Raw genomic sequence first — 19,388 nt, forward strand, 5'->3', positions numbered from 1 at the left:
AAGGCAAAGGACCCTGGCCCTGTTCAGCCTCCACAAGAGAAAGCTGAGGGGGGATCTAGTGGCCGTTTACAAACTAGTCAGAGGGGACCAGCGGGCATTGGGCAGTCCCTGTTCCCCCGAGCACTACCAGGAGTGACTAAAAATAACAGTCACAAGCTGGCAGAGGGTAGATTCAGACTAGATATCAGGAGGCGCTACTTCACAGTCAGGGCGGCTAGGCCCTGGAACAAACTTCCAAGTGAAGTGGTGCTGGCTCCTACCCTGGGGGTCTTTAAGAGGAGGTTAGATGAATACCTTGCTGGAGTCGTTTGACCCCAGTACTTTTTCCTGCCATGGCAGGGGATCAGACTTGATGATCTGCTCAGGTCCCTTCTGACCCTACCTACTATGAAACTATGAAACTATGGATTGCACATGAGCCCCTTTTTCATCTTTGTTGCTCATTTCTGGATCTTCCCCAACTTCTCTACACCTTTCTTAAAATGCCAAGTGTAGAACTGTACACAATACTCCAGCTGAGGTCTAACCAGCCTTGCCACAGTGACTGTGCCACCTCCTGTGTACTGCACACAATACTTGTTAGATCTCAAAATTGCATTTGCTTTTTTGCAACTGAATTATATTTCTGACTCATGTTGAATGTGTGGTCCACCAAAATCACTAGATCCCTCTCAGCAACACTGTTGCTTGGCCAATTATCTCTCATTCTGGTTTTCTTCCCCAGCTGTAGCATCTTGATTGAATTTAATTTTATCATCTTCCCAGTTTTGTGTCATCCACAGACTTGAACAGGAAGCTCTATTCCTGCATCCAAATCATTAATGAAAATGTTAAGTAGCACTGGGCCCAGAACAGACTCCTATGAAACCCTGCTGGATACCTCCTGCCATTCAACAGCAATCCATTTATACTTATTCTTTGCTTGTAGTTATTTAGGCAATTGGATAGCTAAATAACAGTAATTCTTATCTAGCCCACATTTCTTCAATTTATTTATCAGAATGTCACGTGGATGTATATAAAGTCTTGCGGAAGTCTGAATACAATATATCCATTGCATTCCCTTCAACACACTAGTAACCTTGTCAAAAAAGGAAATCAGGTTGGTTTGGCAAGCCAACGCTATGCATGGTAGCTGGTAGCAATCAACCGTTCCTCCTACAGGTACTTAAAATTGATTGTCTTATCATTTGCTCTACTAACTGCACAAGTATTGAAATTGTCCTGACCAGTCTATGCTTCCCCACAGCTCCTATTTTCCCCCTGTTTAAAAATGGACACTCGGTTAGCCTATCTCCAGTCCTTGAAGCCTTCACCTGTCAGTAGTAGATTGTAAATATATTTGTCAGTAGCTCCAAGTTTTCTTCAGCCAGTTCTTTCATCATCCTAAGCTGAATTTTACCAAGCAATCAACTTCTGCCTAGGATAAATGAAAATTTTTTTTCTAAAGATTTTCAGTAGTCTATTCAGCACGTGTGAACTGAGATTCATCAAAGCCTTATGCTATGATCAGCTAGATATCTTTTTTGACAAAGATAGCAAGGGAGGTCCTCTCCTTCCTCCCCCAATCAAAACTGAAGTCTCCACTCCTAAGCCCAGAAGTGCTTGAGCTTCCCAAAGCAAAAGTTTATATATATGTTTGGGGGGGGGGTGTATATATATGTGTGTGTGTGTGTGTGTGTGTGTGTGCACATACATATATATATAACCACACACACACATATACATACACACATACATACATATATACACATATGTACACACATAAATATACACAATACAGATACATACACACACCAAACAACAACCTTTTTCAGTATCTCATATCTGGATACTGCTGAACAATTTTTGCCAAATCTTTAAAAAATAAACATTAAAAAATAAATTACCTGAAGTTGACACCTGGCATGAGAAATTTGAGTCCTAACCATAAAAATCTGACACAAAGATGACTGTGATGTCAACATAATGACTTCACTGCAAGACGAAAGACAGTCACAGGATAAGTTGCAAGGAAGAAATTCCAGTTGAACTATACATAGCTTGATTAATTATTAATGAAAATTAAAAATTAGCTCAAACTATAACATCTGAATTTGAATTTTGAACAGCCATATTCAAAAGCATTGAAATCTCAAGAGTCTTTTTTTTTTGTATCTATTATTAAACCAAAGAGTCTTTGTAAAACTTTGACCCTAATCTGGATTCTGTTCTTCAGACTCCCAGAAGTCCTGGGGTATTGGTTGTTGAGGTCTGACTCTTCTCTAATAGAAATGGCAAGGAAGGTAATAAGCATTGCAAGACATAATTCCTCTATAGCTGCCATGTCAATTATTAAGTGTACATCACAGTCATTGTAATAATATGAAGTACTGTAACTTTTCTGTCAACTAAAAGTAGTAACATTGGAGCAAAAATACTAAGTGTCAGTAATGATGAGATATCTTTGCTGGGTAAAGATACTGCCTGACACATGGAATGGCAGCAGTAGTGTGGAAATGAAAGACCCAGACATATGCTTGCTAAAATTATCCGTGAAACTTAAACCAAGTGCAACATACTTAAAATATTCCTACCATGAGACTGCAGTCAGTCTGCATGAAAGCTGCAAGATTACTGTCAATAGAAGGGAACTGCAAAGCAGTCTTCCACTGTGCCACTCCTGGAATCTGCCTTTGATATTAAAGGCTGAATAAGGACTGGACTTTGCCACCCCATTAGCCTGTTCCTTTCCCACCCCTCATCTGCTGGTACCTACAGTGCCACACATTGTTAACATTGTTGGTGTGATGCTGTGGTAACCACCACATGCCTTTGGTGGTTTGGTTTCATGCCAGATTGATCAAAGTATTCTACATTTATTTTATTATTGTCTAATTGTTTTTCCTTCCCCCAGGATAACATTAACACCACTCAGACCATCCCCTTTTGGGATGCAATCAGATTTTAAACTGACTGTGACAAAAAGTTTCAAATCTAAATTTTGGGGATAAAAGCAAAACTGCAGACAGTTTTGTGGAGATAGGATATGATGCAAATAAATGATCCATTGCACATGATACTCAGACTAACACTCAAGAGAACTATGTTCAGTTCCTGCTTCAGCTGCCACAGACTCCTTGTGTGACCTTACACAAGTCATTTGATCTACCCTCTGTCTCAGCTTCCCATCTGTAAAAATCAGATAGCATTTCTCTGCTGCAATGGGGCATAGTGGGGTTAAAATCCAGTAACAATTCTAAAGTGTTGAGATAGGGCATATCAGTACCTGCATAGATAATCATTGATCCACCATTTAGCAACTGTTTCTCATTTCACTGCTCATTTTCCTCTTACTCTTTGATGATCTTTCTTTTCTAATTATTGTATTCAAACAGTAGGCAATACCAGACATTCAAATAGAAGACCCCACACTAATACCAACCTTTGCTCTAACAATACAACCTAATTCACAGCCACTGATTACCTGCCATCAGTTCCTCCAACAATACAATCCATTGAAACTGAGGCTTCTCTTGGGCTTATTTTTATTCTTTATAGCCCAGGAGCGTCAGGTGCCTCAAAGAAGACAATCTAAAAAATGGTCCTTGCTGCAAAAAGCTTAGGTGGAATTGACAATCATCAGAGGGATATGGAACAAAAAAGGAAGGTTACTGGAGTGTCAGAAACACATTGCTTAGACATGCACTTAGTTTGGGGATTCAGCTGGGTTTTTTGTTTGTTTCTAGATAATTCACTTTTAACACACAAACGCACAGATACACACACACAACCCAAAGCTATTAAGTAGTTGGTATTATTGTGGGCTACCAGAAAATAAGGATTTCATTAAAGAGGGCACTGACTTGGCAGACCAAAGTTGGCAGAACATTCAGTGCGTTGGGGGATGCATGAACAAATGTATGATGACACTTGTGGAAGAAAAAGACAAACAGGGCATTAAAACAGACATCATTAATGGAGCAGAGAGCATGGCCTAACTCACTAGGCTGGGTACAGGCATAGAAGAGCTAGATAAGTAGTCTGGATAACCAAACAGCATATGGATATTTTGAGGATGAAGCTTTCATAGGGTCACTGGGGAATTAACTCTGCCATGATGTCTGTGCATGCATAGAAACTAAACAAACCAATCTGAGGTACCAGGAAGAGTTAATCTTAATGAGAATTGTGTGTCACTCAAAGGCAAGTGCATACCAGAGAACTATGCAAAAGTCTGTGCCTTAGGCTGCAAACACTGACTCACCCATCTGTGGGAGAGACAGATCTATAGTCTTTAGAGTTCAAGAGGCTTTGCATATTCATTTAATTAATGCATGCCAGTATTGCACTTGTCCTTTCTGCTTAAATTGTTAACCTACAAGTAATTGCTCTGCCCTTTATTATAGTCCTACAGCAGTTTTAGAAGGTGGGGGGAGGTGAAGTTGGTGAATTATCACGTCTTCTCATACTTCTGTTCTGACCTCCAAAGTCTTTGAAGGGAATAAGAAACCAACACATGTAAGAGGGGGCTGAGACACCCTGGAAGGATGAACAAGGCAGGGATGTAGTTCTGGATGTTCTCGTTCTTCAGAGTGGGACTCTCTAGCTCCAGTGAGAGATGAGGTTCTAACTCTTTCTTTTTCTCTCAAGTACTTACCTGTCCCTATTACCATAGTATCTGAGCCCCTCACAGTCTTTGGGCAGAACTGAACAGAAATCAGGTCACAGTCAGAGCTGAGTGGGCTTTTCTTTGGGTATGGATTTGCATATGTTAACTTCCCTTGACTTAAGAATTCTAATGTACCGGTGACTTAAAGCAAAATCAGCAAAAATACCTCACCTTCATAAGGGGTCCACCCACCACCACAGATCAGTCACCGGTGTGAGCACAAGTATGGCAATCTGGGAAAGAAGACTTGGCACTTAACTGGATCCCTAAACCACCTTTCATGAACCAGTGTATTCCGCTTACCTTTTGCTGATTGAGTGGCAGGACTTAGCCCAATGCCTTTCCCTCAGTCCGAGTTGCTATATTGTCAGTGGAGGGCATCTGTTTAACTTGTGGTGGTCCTTAAGATAGACCAGTTTCTCAAACCTTCAGTCAGAGCCTAATCCAAAGTATCCCGAAGCCAAGAGACAATTCCTCTTATTAATCTCAGTGAGTTGGATCAAGCCTCAGCTTTCTGTTGAGCAACACCAAAAAAGCTCTGCCACATCTAATGTGGTTCTCTGGGCCTTTAGCTTTCTGCTGAGACCCCATAGAGTGCAAAATGCTAATGGGAATTCCCTTGACTACTGCTTTGCATTGTGGGATGCTTCAGCGCAGGAATAGCTAAAGACTCAATCCAGAAGCAGCACTTGGATCAGGAAAAGCAGGGAGGGGGTAGTAAGATGTCAAATCCAAGAAGAACCAAGTACTGTGACTGAAATGGAAAGGCACTAGCTGCTCCTAAAGACAAAGATCTGGGTTGGGAAGCAAAATCCATTATTCTGGCATTCACAAGAGAACCTCAAGCAAAAGCTGAAGAAAGTGAGGGAAACCTGCGATCTTTTTAAGGAAGGAGATTCCCATGAGGAGAAGACTGGAATGGAACACAATTTGGCTTGAGTTTATCAAGAGGATGATGCATCTCAATGAGCCATTCAAAGTTTGGGTCATGTTTTAGCCCCATGGTAGTACAAAGAAAATGCCAATTCTGGTGTCTGGTTCAACTTCTTATTATGAAAATTCCAACCTGCTCGAGTCCTGCTTTTCTTGTTATTTTTTAGAATGTTTTTCATCATACACGAACTATAAGTTATTGATGAATTTCCCTGATGTACAGCTTCATGGAGGAATAGCTAATTAGAGGGGCCCATTTGATGCTTCCAGCAGGTGCTCTGTATGTGACTTTCAGCCAGGCATATTTTATTAGCTGCAGACTAGAAGGCTGAGGAATAACGCTATTGTTTGGTCTAGTTTAAATGAGGTCCCAGTGCTAATTCTAGCTCAGATGAAAGAGAAGCAGGAAAGGAACAGACTTTCCTTGTGTTTTAGGATCAGGGAGTGAGCAGAAAGAGCTTGGGACATTCAATTAAAGGAGAAGCCCTGCTATTTTACAGCTGGGGCTGGGGTGCACAGAGCCCTGTCAGGGTCAAATAGTAGGCACCATCACTTTGTAAAAATAAGGCTGGAGACCCAGATGTCTGATTTTGTGGGATGGAGTTTGTTTCCTATTCCTTAGTGTTGTGAGGAAGACATGTGGGGACTTGATGTATACCCCTGGTATTTGGGGAGGGAAAGGGACAAAGGTGCCAGGGAGGAAGGAATTCCTTCATATATTTTGAGTTTAATTTAATTTAAAACAAAATGGCAGATGTTAAGCTCCAATTATAGCTTCATTGGTGGGCATAAAAATATTTTAAAACCATTAAAGGTTCAGTAGCCACAAAAGAAGTACTGTTCTTTTTAGAAGGGGAAGGGGAGGTGAGAATTTAGGACTCTACAGTAGCACAAATGCATGATGGTGCTGTTTGCCCACCTGGAAAAATTAAAAATGGGCCAGAAGTGGAGAGATCTGCAAGCTTTCCCCAGCTTCGTTGAGGTGTTTGGAGTTAGGGTTTTCTGCAACATGCTTAGTTTGATTAGTAAAACGTTGATAAACGTGTATCTTCCATTCATACCCAAGACAACTTCTTAGCACGAGGTTCAAGAAGTTAAGCATTTACATGACTGAAGCCTTGATTTGGGCTGATTTCTAGCAGCAATGGGTAAGATAAATAGTAACAACCTGCCAAATGGCGATGAAGAATACACAGCCAACCTGGAGATCATTCACTGAAAAGCGCTATCCTAGAAGCTTGCTAAAAGCACCATTACATCTGAGATTACAAAAAAAAGCAGCATATGTTTTAAAATATTTATTGAAGCCATGAGTTTTTAAAAAAAATTCATTGAGGTTCAAGCAAAAGAGCCAGCAATATACCAATACACTGAATAGCAATTTGACAGCTAATAAGGAATGGGTTTTGAAGTAATCCGAGATCTTTAGATCAAGTTTCATACAAAAGCTAAAAATGTTTGGAAGATCAACTTTTGAACTCAATTACTCAAAGCCAAAGCCTGATTCTACAGCTAACTCAGGGTGAGCAGATGCCTGCACTTGTGCAAGAGCTTTCTCAGGTTCAAGACACTAGACATCTACATTTAAGTTGAGGCAGTCTGATACTCATTTGAAGAATAAAAGTGCCAATCCCAGCATGTGAGAATAATAACAATAAGATTAATCTTGAGTGTCTATTCCCAATGAAGTAAGGGACCAGGTCTTATAAAAGGAGGGAAAATTCAAAATTCCTACTACAATCAGCTGGTTAACACTACAAGCAACAGAGGAAGCTGAGAAAGAAGCGCATGATTCAGTTTAGTTGCTCAGTATCGGGGATTCCAAAATAGCTAAAGAATATCAAACTTCACTTTTCAAACTGTTGGAACCTAACGACTATTGTAAGTAGCGAGTTTCAGTTTATAAATTACTAAACAGAAAATAATATGGACACTATGAGATAAATATTATTTATATGGAACAATTAAAGATCAGTCATGACATAGGTCTCTAAGGACATGCACTCCTTTTTCCATTAATAAAAGATTATACAGAATTGCATAGCTTAATTATTTATGATGTTCTTAAGATACATTCTATTTCATCCAAAAAGATGTTGACTGAAGTATGTGGAAAAGTAAGCTGGTGGTGAAACTGGGAATAGAATTCAGAGCTTCTGATTCCTATATCTTAAACATAGGACCATTCTTCCTTTCAAAGTATGCAATTTAAATTGAAGTACTTTTGGTCACCATGACCATGCCCACATGAGCAGGGGTATATTTGCAGCAGCACAAATAGTAGTGGCACAAATTTTTGCCACTACTTTTTGCTGCAGTGTATGCCCCTGCTCGTGAGGTTTGCAGAGAGACACATTATCCCACTGCTTTCCGAGGTGGGGGGGCTGTCTGGGGCACAGGGTGCTTCATTGTGGGGCTAGCCAGCAGGTGGCCCCTATGCTGAGGCACCTGGTGCCCCAGCCAGCCAGAGAGCAGCTGGCTCCTCCAGCTCTGAGTGCTGCAGAGCCCCCATGCTGAAGCACCTTGCCTGGGAGCATCTGGCGGGGGTCCGGGGTGCCTCGAGATGGGGGCTCCACATGCCTCAGTATGGGGGCTTCACAGTGGAGCCCCCATGCTGAGGCATGCAGAGACAGGGGATACATCTGCTCCCCCATCTTGAGGCACCTTGTGCCCCAGCTAGCTAGGAAGCAGCTGGCTGGGGCACAGGGTGCCTCAGCACAGGGGCTCCACAGTGTGCAGAGATGGGGCAGCAGGCAGCAGCTAGCAGCTGTCTGCTCCCCTGTCTCTGCACTGGTCCTGGCACACCGCACTTTGGCATGCTTTGGGTTGCTTTTTTTTTTCCCCAGGTTTTTTTTTTTCTTTTTTTTCTTTTTTTTCTGCTACTGGGAAATCCTGGTAGTAAATTTTGCCCCCGTGCTCCTAATTATCAGCGTAGCAAACAATTTAACATAGACCGCATGTTGTCTGTGGCACCATAGAGGTTTGAGGCACTACAAACTGCACATGCCTGCATGTCTAGATCCAGCCCATGTGTACAAACATTCATATTTTGTTTCTCATTGAGGATAAAAGACAACATCGCAGAACAGGGGCACAACTGACCAGTAGAAGGTTAAAAAAACTACTACAAGAGACAGGAAAGATCATGCTTTGCATCACCTTTCCAGTGTAGACCATTGCCTCTGCTGTAGATTCTACTCTGCTGTGAATTTACCTTTAAATGTCCCACACTTTTAAGACTTCTTTCATTTCTTCTGAGTAAATTATTTCATAATTTCATATACCATGTGGCAGACTGTTTGGGAGTTGTCATTACTTTAGTGCCTCCTACCAGTAATAATTTAGCAACACTTTTTTTTGATTCAGTCTAAGATTTACTAGTCCTTCAACTCAGCATCACAGATGCACTCCATGCTGAACCAGGAAAGGACAACTGTCAAACCACAATGGCATAGATTATTAGATCTGTGTGAACAACCAACTTTTGGTTTGTTTACAGTACCAGAAAAGTGGGGAGAAAAAAATCATTTTTGGGCAAGTAAAACATTGTGTTCTACCCAAAATGAAACATTTGGTTTCATTTTCAATATTTTTTAAATAAATGAAAGGTGTAAACAAAACAAAAACACCTTGATTTCTTTCAGAATTTTCCAAGACTGAAACAAGGAGGCAAATTCAACACACATTTCAGTCAATATGAATGTCCATGCTTCAATGGAAAAGTTTTTTTTTCAAATAATTTTGCCCAAGTCTAGAGACAGAAGGGTGAAAGAGATTAGATTCTCATGGATGAACATCAAGCCATTTTATTTACACAGATTTCCCCAAGCAGACTTACTTTCTATTGTGAAATTCTCTAGTTCCATAGTGTGCTATTAGGGCATGATGGGTGAAGTGCCTTGGATTTCAAGATCAGAGGTGAACTGTAGCCAGGCATTCAATATAGACTGGTGTTTCAAACTACTAATTAGAAAGCATGGATTGTTTAAAAATAGATACATCTGTGTTTAATTTAAAATAAATTATTTTAAATATTAGGTGACATTTTTAAATAATTGGCCTAATCACAATTAGTCCCTTTGGTATGAATTGTATAAACATTAATTACAAATTAAGTCTATGAATAATGTAGCTACAGTGATTGCTACAACCACAATTAACATGGAAGATTGGAAGGAGGACCAGGGAACTATAGACCAGTCAGCCTTACCTCTATCTCTGGGAAAATCCTAGAAAAAATTATCAAGGAAAACATCTGTGGGAGCCCATTGTCTAATGTGATGCAGAGGGGTAACCAACATGGGTTTTTAGCAGGCAGGTCCTGCCTGACTAAGCTAGTTTCCTTTTACAACAAGGCCACCAATTGTTTAGATGCAGGAGTCGAGGTGGATGTTATCTATCTGGAGTTCAGGAAGGCCTTTGACAAGGTATCCCATACCATCCTTATAAATAAACTGAGGAGATTGACCTTGGATGATTACACTGTAGACTGGGTAGCAAATTGACTCAAGGGTCAAACTCAGAGGGTGGTAGTGGATGGGTCGGTGTCAACCTGGAAAGATGTGGGCAGTGGAGTCCCTCAGGGCTCAGTTCTGGGGTTGGTGCTGTTCAACATCTTCATCAGTGATCTGAATGAGGGGGTGGGAAGCACCCTGTCCAAATTCGCAGATGGCACAAAATTATGGGGTGCAGCTAACACCCTGGAGAAGAGGAACCATATCCAGGCTGACCTAGACAGGCTGGGGAAGTGGGCAGAGAGCAACAGGATGCAATTCAATAAGGACAAGTACAAGGTGCTGCATCTAGGGAAGAAGAACTGCCATCATACCTACAGGCTGGGGGGTGACCTTCTCAGCTCCACTGAGGGAGAAAAAGATCTTGGAGTCACTGTTGACTCCAGGATGAACATGAGTTGTCAATGTGATGAAGCAGTTGGCAGAGGCAATCACACCTTGTCGTGCATCCGTAGGTGCTTCACAAACAAGTCCAGGGAAGTGATTCTGCCCCTCTATGCAGCACTGGTCAGACCCCAGCTGGAGTACTGTGTCCAGTTTTGGATGCCGCAGTTCAAATGGGATGCGGACAACCTGGAGAGAGTCCAAAGAAGAGCCACTCGCCTGATTAGAGGCCTGCAGGGAAGGCCCTATGAGGAAAGGCTAAAGGACCTTAACATGTTTAGGCTGGACATTAGGAAAAGGTTCTTCATGGTCAGGGTTGCCAGAATCTGGAATAGACTCCCAAGGGAGGTGGTGCTCGCCCCATCTTTGGGGGTCTTCAAGAAGAGACTGGATAGGCACCTGGCTGGGATCACATGACCCCAGGGTTGGTGACTCTTTTCTTGCCTACCAGGGGCAGAGGGTCGGACTAGATGGCCCACTGAGGTCCTTTCCGACTCTATGAATCTATGAATCTAATCTATGAATCTAAGTAGGTTCTTACTGCAATTCCCGATTGGAATGTTACTCATCTTGAAATCTCATATAAACTATTCTAATCTAAACTGATAATAAGGATATTTTCTTAAAATATATAATATAAGAGGCTTCTTAATGAAACTGAAAGGGAGCAGATTCAAATCTAAAGAAAACCCTTCACAGTTGAGGATTAATCAATGGAACTCACAAGCTTTTGACCTTAGCAAGAGCTTCATAGGAGTCAAAAAGGAAAATAGTCAGTTATATGGATAACACCAATATACACAGCTGTAAAAGTAAGTATTAAAATCAACAGCAAGAATTCTGAAAGGAAAAAACATTTCTGCTTCAGGACACAAGCCAATTTTGACTATCAGAGCTTAAGAGGAAACTCTTTAATGGAAAGTTGCTCCATAATTGCCAACTACAGGGTTTCTTCCTCACCGGCATCTGCTCCTCACCAGAAGATACAACATTATATGTACATCTGGTCTGATCCAGGAAGCCTTGCTTATAACAATCAAGTTTGTGCTCTTAATCTTACTGGCTATTATGTGTATTGCAATACCACTAGAGACCCTCCCTAATCATGAGCTAGAACCTCAGGGTAACAGAGAAATAGAGAACATAAAGATGGTGTCTGCCTAGGTTGAAAGGTCTACTGCTGTTAAATCACCTAGTTTAACCAACCACAGAATTGTTTGCAAAGAATTTGTCTTTCCTATCTTACCCTCTCTGGCTCTTAAGTGTAGCCATTATTACAGTTGTAATTACCTCAGGGCTCAGATTAGGCCAAGCAATGAAGAGACAAGTGGAAAGATAATCCCTGCACATGAATTGGTTTATAGCAACAAAGACAGAGGGAGCGGGAGAAGGGACACCCAATAAACAAGCCAAAGGTTTGCTGTCAAACAGTACTATGCCCTGTTTGACTCATTTTTTGCTGGGTGAAGCAGAATTAGGTCCTATTCAAAGTACTTTTAACACCAGTACTCTTTTATCATGTGTGGATCCAACTTTCTTCTGCAGAACAATCCACACCTTTCCGACCATATGTAGTTCACACAGTTCTGGCCTGAGGTTCACTGGAAGTACAGGAAGAACGGCCTAGTCTAGTCTAGGTGGTAGGCTAGGACTGAAAGTTCAGCGGCCAGCTAAGCCACAGACTTCCTGGGTAATCTCAGGCAAATTGCACAGCCTTTCTGTACATTGATTCCCCTTCTGTTCAATGAGAATAACAGCACTTCCTTACACAATAGGGTTGTTTTAGGGACAAAGTCTATTAATGATTGTGAAGGTACTCAGTGCCACAGTGATGAGGGCTGTAATAAGCATCTGGACAGACTGGAAGCAAATCTTTCATTTGCATTTCAGCCAGAAAGACCTAGACAAACTATATCTCATAGAGTCTACTTTTCCTTCAGTTAATTTCTGTTAGAAACAAAACACAAGCCTCACACATGGACTATATTTGTTTTGAACTGGAGCTTTTCCCCCCCTACACATTGTTCCTGTTTTCACTGGTTCATGGCCTTGTTCTGCTCTCAGAGATGATTGCCACTCAGATATCTTCCCCCGGCCAGAAATACATGTGTAGCTACCCTCCTTTGAAGCAGATGCCAATTTTGGCTCCATGGACTATACTGTTGAAAAAATGAGATTGAATGCTTCATCTCCTCACTATGTCCAAACTGGGATTGGAAATCTGACCAAGCTCCTAAACCCCCATCTCCCTACAGACAGAAAGATGAAGGAACTCCAGCTCTCCTTCCCCTTTCCTGTAAGCCCCCCTCAAATGCCTGTGATTGTATATAACTATGAAGTCACACCATAGTTCACATATGGAATTAAATCAAGAAAATCACTCCAAGTGTAGCAGACACAAAGTCAACAGACTTAATCTAAAGTCCATGGAGATGAATAAAAAGATTAATTATTTCAATGAGATTTGGACAACTCAGCTGGGCTTTGGTTAGGAAAGTATTTGTTTAACAAATCACTAACCTTACGCCACTTTTGGGATGGTCCATATTTTCTCCCAGTTAAGAGGAAGTGGGCAAATGCACAATCAGAAACCATTACTGAAGTTATTTACAATGCAAGTTGACAAAGTTTGTTCTCTATTTTTTTAGAAACCAATCTGCAATACCTGCCTTGAAACTACTTTAGATCTTATTAATGCACCCCCACCCCATTGCCCCAAGCAATGAACTGGGAGATATTTATTAGAGAATATTCAAGGAAAGCAGCCAATTTACGAGCCACTGCAGCTTGGTGAAGAGGTTAAAACATCAGAACGGGGGTTATAATCAAAAGATCTGAGAATACGAAATGCCAGACCTCCCATATTTTCATTACAGGCTTCTATAATGTGAGTTATTTCATCAGTCTCCAATGAAAAACATTTCTGTCTGTATATTTAGCTCCCTAAATTTAACAACATCTGAGTGAACTCTCCCATATGCCCCCCTGGAAATCAAGCCAGGCTGGAATGTAAGTAGGTGGTACATGAGGTTTGTATTAACTTCTCATATGTCTAAACAAAAAGGTGTCAAGGATAGAAAGTCATCAATGGAAATATTTCTTACGAACACAATTTAATTGCAAACATATTTCCTCTTCAGCACGACAGATATTTTAAGGGACAATGTCATTTTTACAAGCCCCAAATATAACCTATTTTGCTGTCTCCGTTATCCTGAAAATATCTACAGTGCTCCATTGCACAACTGAAACACAATTGCAGCATTAATGACTATAATGCTGAAAATACAACAGTTTATGTTTAACTCTAATTCATTGAGCTGTTTAATTTAAATCAATGGGATTACTTACAGCAGTCAAATTACACGTGCATGTGCATGCAATATTCGGCCCTCTAAAACAAACTACCAAAACGAGCTGCACAACTAGAAAAAAATGTATGTCCTTAAAAAAAGAACAGTTGGAAATGTTTTCAGTTTGGAGTTTCAATAAAACTATTCAAATGATTTCAAGTTTTGTGTGTGTGTGTGTGTGTGTGTGTGTGTGTTCTGGTTTCTCTCTACTTTTTCTCTTTTCCTACTTACCACTGGTCAAGGAGAAGGGTAAGGTAACAATGTAAAAAGGGGTGTGTGTGGAAAACTGATTAGTTTTTCAAGAAAAGAAAGAAAATCTGTAACAATTGTATCAACAAAAGCATCAATTGTAACATTTTCATTTGAAAATAGAAAAATATTTTCATTGGGTAAAAATCAACCTGCCGTAATAAGAGCTTCATGCCAGCATTTTATCTAACATATTGCGTTTACTTCAAGTTGTGGGACTTCAAATCTACATAACAACAGGATGCATGTCATTCTTACCCTCTGACATTATTGAAAGCCAGGCAAATTCTCAGCAAATGAAACAATTTGATTGCTTTAATCCAATTCACCAAGTTTGAACATGACCATCTATTTAAAACAACTACATTTGACCACATTTTCCTAATTAAGAATCTTACTATCTCTTATACTTTTTAAATTACATACTTTATACTTATAATATCTTTATACTTTTTTAAGAAAAGCCAGTTACAAAGCAAGCCCATAAGAATCCTCACAAAAATATCAGCAATAATATAATCAACTGGATTAAACCACCTACTTCATAGAAGTCCAGATTCCTACAGTGATGGAACTCCAGTATAAAACTGTGAGAGAAAAGTAGTTTATACACATTCATGTAAATATTCTGAAAAATAAATTACACCCACAACTTTAAGCAAGACACATCCAGATAATGGACTAATGTCTCATTAGCCTCTACTTTCACTTGCCATGTTGAGATTAGGAAAATATATTGTATTCAGAATAGGTAGATTGCTCTATCAGAAGTAAAGCAACACTAATTTAAAGAGATTTAAAGAAGAGTTAATAATATATGACAAAAAAAATTATACAATTGCTGCTATTTGGAAGAAGCAAATGCAGACTTTGTAGTATATATGGGGACTAAGTCAAATATAGAAAACAAAGGAATGAAAATTAAAAGCTTTGTCTCTTCAGTCTCCAATACTTAGCCTTTTAAGAATGGTCTGCAGTTCATTGCACTAAAGCTCCATGGATGTAACTGAAATCTTTATGACATGGAAATCTAAGTCACTTTTCTACTACCTCTTTCAAAGGTTACAGTTCACACAGCTCTATTTGTGTCATTAGATGTGCACAATCAATACCAGTAAGTGCACAACTACTGGGTCTGAAGAGACATGGCTGGATTGTACTCAGAGTACCAGCTCCTTGAATCAATTTCCACTTTATGGCAAAAGACATGCATAGAAAAGTAAATAGTTCTTGTATCCATACAATGAGGATGGGGAAGGGTAAAATTGCAACAGAACAATTCTAGCAGCCTAATGATTCTGTTGGACTACAAAACATTGGCTGAAAAAGTGATAAGCCACTGAGACAACCCTCTGAGGGCATAGACTAATCCAGACATACCACTGACACTGGAAAAATAGGCATGTTCTTCATGGCAGCACAAGAAAGGTCTGAGAAAGAAAGGAATGGCAGGTGGACATCATCAACCACCCTCAGTTTGAACACAGTAACTCTCAAGCCACCACTGATTAGCAAGCAGGTAGGGACAAGCCAGAAAAAAAGACTAACCCAGAAAGGAACCTGGATTATATCAACATCCTTCCCTGTAGGGTAACTGGAAATCCCAGTGAAGGAAGAGAGGAGGAGGAACCAGTTTTCAGGCACATGCTACTTGGTTCTGCTGCCTTACGTTATGGACTTAGACATTCATACCTGGAAGGAAACAGAATTGTCTTTGGTGCTAATATCCACAAGGAAGTCATCAGCAGCCATTTTAGAATTAGGGAGCAAACAGAGGTGTCAGGTGGGTTGGTGATGCTTTATTTTTAGATTCATGCTTCACCACCAAGTAGCAGAAATAAAACCTTGAAAATTCCTGGTGAGGGCAGGGTAGGAATTTGTTCATGTTTGCATGTATTTTGCTTTGATGTGAGGAGCTGGTGGTGCATTTTTTTTTTTTTTATCACCCTGCTGTCAGGTTACAGATTTGTTTAATAGCTTAAAACAAAAACAAATACCAGGGTTGAAGAGGTGGAAGGGACTAGCTGGCAGAAACTGAAGGCAGACTTACCAAGGTACTACCGTGTGCTACTGAGCCATCTGCTGCCAAACTGCTGCATGCAGTTGCACCTCTACTGACCTTGAGGAGTCTTCTCGGGTACTTGGTCCACCGACCCACCCAGAATTTACAACTGTAAAAGCAACTGCCTTGTAGCCAGCACAGTGTGGACTGAGTTGACAACCTCCACATCTTGAAGCATAAGCTGCAGGAATTTAAGATAAAGTATCTACTCTGTGGAGCTTGGAGTTTTTAAATGTGAATCCTCTGTGGATAGGCACCAAGAAGGACCTCTAACATACTCTCATTACCAGTCTGATGATAGAGCTAGTCTCTGGGGAGTGCTGTAGGTCTTGGATCAGGCCTTTTCCAAAAAGATGGAGTGTGCACTGATGTTTTCTGAGTTTATGTAAAAAAATCTAATCTAGATTTAATGGAATATAAAATTATAAAACGATGCTGCTTCAGTCCTACCAACTGCAAGAGCTCAAAAATCTCAAGTCAGACCCAGCCCCCAATCATGAATCTTTTTTAAAAAGAGATATTATAGTGTGGTCTTCAGTTTGTCTTTTGATATGTGACCTCCCCTGCTAATCCCCGGTGTGTGTGTTGGGGGGGAGGGAGGCAGTTAGTATTTCCTCCTTTTCCAAATGTAATTAGAAAGGGCCTGAAACAAGGCCCCTTTCCTCATTATTTGGGTGCTGCAGTAACATGGTATGGATGGTTTAAGGGTATGGGCATGTCCACTTCTGACCTGTCCAACCCCTGGGAATATAAGAACTAGGGAACCAGATGAAAAAGGTTAACTGTCATCCAACCTTTGAGGGTGGGGTAGTCTGAGAGTTGAAAGCAGAGGGTTTAAGAGAATACAAGGCTATGGTTACAACCATGTCTAGCTCTGCTTATGCTAGGAAGCATGAGGTCTGGTGTGAAGTCATAAGTAAAAGTTTAATGTAGTCTTGTCTCTAAAAACATCAGGCCTTCCAGCCAGGCAGCACTATGGACAGCCTCTGGGGAGGTCAAAAGGATCTGCTGGAGTAAAGCACTAGATAGGTTCTGGAGCATGGTGAAAAGCTGGAGCAGGGAGCCAGGGGCAAGTTATAACATTGGTGAAGGATATTGTGGGTATGATGAAGAATATGAGTCTATTTTGGGACTGTGGGTAGGACAAGAAGGCAGCAGGTTGGCAAAGTCCAAGCTGACAAAACAAGCCAGCAGCCTGACAGAGTCATATGGTACTACAGGAACTTCACTCCCTTCCCTGCTTCCCCTGTCTGCCCTAGCATAACAATCTAATTCTTGCTCCTACTATACAAATCCCTGGAGTCTTGACGTCCCAGTCCCACTGATTCTCCTAACACTCCCAATTCTGCCCATCCCTTCTATATATGTGTACAATGTTCGTGTGGCTCCAAAATTCAACGAATGTTTCACTTCAGTTTCCAATAGGATGATGAAGCTAAACAAAGGGTAAAAAGCAATATGGCCAGCGGCACAAGGGCATGGGAATGGACAGTACCACAAAACAAAAGTCAAACAGTTAAATGTAGTCAAGCTGATGGGCTAAATAATCTCTATCAACTTTGGAAGAGATGCCCATGACTTCATATGCTGTCTTTAATAAATCTATTAAGTTGGGGTGGGACTTTAATTGGAGAACACCAATATAGTGTTTGCATTTGACAGGAGGGAAAAGTGGCCTGGCCAACTGCAGATTTTAAGTCTGACCTCAACAGTATGCAAAGCTTTAACACATACTTCACAGAAAGAATAATGAAAGACATGGAAGAAAATGGAAGAAAATGGAATAAATGCAACAAGGATTTAGTCAAAGCAGATTTTTCCAGGCTAACATCTTTTTAAATAAAACAATGTATTTCCTTCTAGAAACATGAAATTCACTGCATTTGCTCTATGTTAACTTCAACAAAGGATTTGATATGGGACCACATGAGTAACTATAAGGTGGGTTGTAGAAGATGAGTATTAGTATAAGAATTCTGAAATGGGTAAGTAACACTAAAGGGAAGACAAAAATGAGTTGTATCAAGAGGAAAGCTGTTGGGTTGGAGGGAGGATGCTAGTGCAGGTTCTCAAGGATCAGTCTTGGGAATTATCTTGTTTAATAGTTTCCACAAATCACTTCAGCACAAAAAGTTGGCATGTACTAATGAAATATATTGATAACACAATTAGGAAGTATTGTTAAGTATTGGTAAGAGGACTAAACTGTAATATTTGAAGAACTAGATGATCTTAAGAACTGGAGTAACTAAATTTTGACTATTGAATTTAATCCAATTTCATTGTTATGCACTTTGGAACTAGTAAGAATTTCTGTTAATTTGGAGTTGGAGAAGACAGAGAAAGATTTGAATGCATTTTTTCACAGGATGACATTGCTTCATGTTTAGCTCAGCTGTGAGAAAAGGCAAATGTGAGCCTTTGACCACATCATGTAAGTCATTTCCAGTAGAAATAGAAATATTATTACCTTTGTACAAGGCACTAGATGGGGAGGGAAGGTGTGTATGCACTCATTTGGAATTCTGTGTACAATTCTGGTTGCCCACCTTCAAGGTACAAGAACTGAAAGTAGAGCAAGTGCAGAATATCCAGGGGACTAGTGGGCCTATCCAACATGAGGGCCAGGTACAGACATTTTAAAAGCCTGAGGCAGAATCGATCTAAATTAAGTGATTTTGTGTAAGCAGCTTAGTTTAAATTGGTGGTCTGCAGGGTGCAAATCTTAGACTGGGTTCCACCATTTTTAAACTAGTCTGTGTGTGCCAAATTTCTCTTCTGTTATGGATATAGACCAGTTTTATGTGCTGAACTTCTGTTCTATCATGTTCTATTCTGGGTCAGTCTATGTTCTATTCTGTTCTATTATGGGTACACCGATGTGAATAAATTTGGCTTGTTTATCCTAACAAAACCATGGCTGAGAGGGGATGTGATTACTCTCTACAAATAAATTGGGACTGAATATAAGAGGAGGAAGAGGTTTTTTTTAAGTTAAATGATAATGTTGGCACATGAACATATAGGTACTAATTGGCTTGAAATTTAGAAGTTTTATAACCATCTAACCAATGACTGATGAGGTTTGGGAACACTAGGGGTCAAGGGGTGGGTGTGTGGAGAATTCAGAATGAGTTAAAGATCATTCTGAAACAGAACTGTATCAGTGTCTGGAAGGGATTATATCATATATTTGGCTGTGATAACAAGGGACTAGACCCTATGTCCCAGGATGTCCATTC

This window comes from Alligator sinensis, unplaced genomic scaffold (assembly GCF_000455745.1).
Source record: "Alligator sinensis unplaced genomic scaffold, ASM45574v1 scaffold237_1, whole genome shotgun sequence".
In the NCBI taxonomy this organism is placed as follows: domain Eukaryota; kingdom Metazoa; phylum Chordata; order Crocodylia; family Alligatoridae; genus Alligator; species Alligator sinensis.